At 33.5% G+C, this 3,461-nt stretch overlaps 1 pseudogene; it reads right to left on the reverse strand.

The window, feature by feature from the left end:
- Positions 1–1,548: 1,548 nt before the first annotated feature.
- LOC145106862 (secreted RxLR effector protein 161 pseudogene) lies at positions 1,549–2,016 on the reverse strand (annotated as a pseudogene).
- Positions 2,017–3,461: the final 1,445 nt, after the last annotated feature.

Genomic DNA, 3,461 nt, shown 5'->3' on the forward strand with positions numbered 1-3,461 from the left:
CTAGTAGGCTATTCTTCTACTGTTAACGTATTTTTATGTATTATGACGTTTCTAGCTTAATCCAAAGAGAAAGTCCCCAATACTTCAAACTCCCAATGCCATCTATCATCAATGGTAGTCAAGCTAACATGACACATAAGCTTTTCCAGGCCAATCCATTATACCATTTCAGGCCCTCCTCCTCTTGGTTGTCGACACAACCATGAATGGTGGTTCTCAAGCGGAAGTTTCTCCGAGACTAAATCTTTAGTATGGTTGTCAATACTATATGTTGGGGAATCGAAATAGGGTTATAGAAAATCTGGATCACAAACAGGAATCGTGTAAACACTTTCCTTGTTTGATATTTCGACCCTAAATGCCTTGGGTGTCACGAAATCCAAACTGGGATAAATCATGATGTAACAATTCTGATCTTAGGCACCAAAATCAGAATCAATTTTGAGAGGAAGATGAAGAAGAAGACGTTTCCAGTTTTCTGTGTTTCAAAGGAGTCGTCCTTTTCCCGGACTTATCCACTCAACGGATAAACGAGAACAGTTTACATCTTTAAAGAATGACAGATTAGTCCTTGAATTTGCATCTTTAAAGAATAACAGATTAGTCCTTGTACTGTAGATTAGGGTTCGGTACTAACAATGTTTAGTAAATACAAGTGTGCACTCCCGCACCTCCTAACTTGTATTATAACTAAAAACATTATTCTTGAAACACTTGTTAAATCCATTACACTAAAATATATTTGGTGATAAAATCACCAACAACCCTCCCCTATTTTAGTGTAACCTTGAATTAACAACCTTAAAACAAAAGAAAACGAAACTAATGCATAAATGAAAATATCGATACGATTGAATTTTCATGTTAGTATATTACACATTTCAAACATTCGAAAAATCAAGGTATCTTAAAGATTGAACCCAACAACTCTTTTGAATATCTGAAGATAATATACACATTAGTTTTACAATCATCTCAACAAAATAACTTGACACTAATTATAAAGCCGTGTGTCCCAATCCATTCTTGATCGTATAAAAGCCAAGTCCCAAGCTCTTTGAAGTGCGGCTACACTTCACGATCATATAGGTGATTCTTTTATTCATGTACCTGTATACATTTTATCAAAAGAATCATTAAGAAATCAAATTCATCCTGGTCTCTACAGGTTCAAACACAAGTACCTTGGGATAGTTATTTTGTGTGTTCCAATTCATATAAATAAGCTTTCCTCATTGAATTCAACCTCTAACAATGTATTAGAGGGGAATTGGGTGTCTCATTCATAAGAATTTACAAGGACTTTAAGCCCATCCCTATAATAGACTTGTGCACTAAGTCTCGCGCCAAACTCTTAGTGAGACGGTCCGCCAAATTTTGTTGTGATTTTACAAACTCAATAGAAATCACACCATCCATGATTAGATTTCTAATCATCCAATGTCTAACATCAATGTGTCTCGATTTACCATTATAAAGTTGACTATAAGCTTTACTCAAAGGAGAAACACTATCACAGCGAATAGATAATGGTGAAATCAGTTTTCTCTACAATGGAATCTCATAAATCAAATTCTTTAACCATTCTGCTTCCTTACTTGCAGCAGCCAATGCAATAAAATCAGATTCCATTGTTGAACTAGTTATGCAAGATTGCTTCTTAGATGCCCATGAGATAGCACCTCCACCAAGCAAGAATACCCAACCAGTTGTAGAAGAATGATATTCTCTATTGGATATCCAACTCGCATCAGAATATCCTTCCAAGACCGAAGGAAATCCTGAATAACACAAACAATAATCCTTGGTTCCTTTCAAATATTTGAAAACACGATGAACCGCTTGCCAATGTTGAGTACTAGGATTATGAGTAAATCTACTCAATCTTCCCACTGCGAAAGCTATATCAGGACGAGTGCTAGTCATAGCATACATCAAAGAACCAATAGCTTGTGAGTACTCCAGTTGAGAAACTGATCTGCCTCTATTAGGCATCAACTTCATGCTTGAATCCATAGGGGTGCTAACAGGTGTACAATCACTGTAATTGAACCGTTTGAGAATTTTCTCAATGTAATGTGATTGTGTAATAGCTGTTGGATTAATGTCTAAGTCCATAACTATATTTGGTATGTACTTGACCCGACCCGGCATGGTCCATTTGGGTTGCACTTCACCGACACAATTTATATGGATAGTCTTTTGAGAATAGTATATTTATGATTTATATTAATATATTATAAGTTCTAATATATTAATATATAATCATATTATTTAATTAGTATTGATCAAGAATTAATTTATAATTAATTAAGTGATCAAAAGGAACTAATTAAATATGGACTCTTAGATATATATGTGTAGTGGGCCAAGTTCATTTAGGTTGGGCTAAGTCTTCATGGATAGTCCATGGAGCTTTAACCCATGGATCCTAGGAAATGAAAGGTCATGGGGATTAGGGTTTAACCCTAATCCTCCACACTATATAAAGGGTCTTATGGTTCATGAAATTATGCTAGTGGCTAGTGTGGATACACTAAAGAGGGCAATAACCGATTTCATAGTGTGAGCCAAGTATCCATATTCTCTAAAGGTTTTCCAAGGTGTTTTGGTGATTTGTGATTCCACTTGAGGCTTCCACACTATTGGGGCTAAGCTCTTAAAGCTTGAAGACATCAAGCTACATCAAAAGGTATGTCATCTAACTAGAACTTTGTAGTATAGGTGCTTCATAATATGATAGTTAGGATGAAACCTTGGAATATTTAATATTTGCATGTATAATAGAGAAAACATAGATCCAACGTTTATAGGGTTGCATGTACACCATACGAGTGTTAGAATGCTTAAATCCCAACAGTGGTATCAGAGCCTGGTTGTTTTCTGTTATATTGATGCAAATGTTTTATTTTCAAGTTGGAAAAAAAGGAAAAAAAAACATGACGTTTGTCAAATTTTAAGATAATTACTTGTTTTGTGAAAAACGAATTATTTGTAAAATTTGAATCATTTGTTATATGAGTTGAATTAGGTCAAATTTAGTAAAAGATAAAATGATATGATTATTTTATTAGTTTTAAAAGTTTGATCTAAATGTTTTAAGGAGTTACATATTTTGTCATAAAATTTTGGAGCTCAAAAGTTTTTTTTTCAAAGTTGTGATCTTAAGGGTTTTTGAAACTTCCATAAGTTATGGATACGAAAGTTTTTTTTTTTTTAAAAAAAAATTTGATTCAAAGTTTTTATGGAGTTACAAAATTTGGTGTTAATGTTTTAAAGAATTCCATAACTTGTTCTTAAGTTATGGAACATGGAAAGTTTCATCATAAAACACCATTAATTCCATAAGTTATGGAATCCAAAGGTTTTCAAGAATTACAAAACTTGCCCTCAAGTTTTGGAATTTGAGAAAAGTTTTTTATGAAAAAAAGAATTGAATTCTAAAACTCTTGGGTTCATAA

This window comes from Lactuca virosa, chromosome 4 (genome assembly GCF_052849685.1).
Source record: "Lactuca virosa cultivar CGN04683 chromosome 4, Lactuca_virosa_CGN04683_v6, whole genome shotgun sequence".
Taxonomy (NCBI): Eukaryota; Viridiplantae; Streptophyta; class Magnoliopsida; order Asterales; family Asteraceae; genus Lactuca; species Lactuca virosa.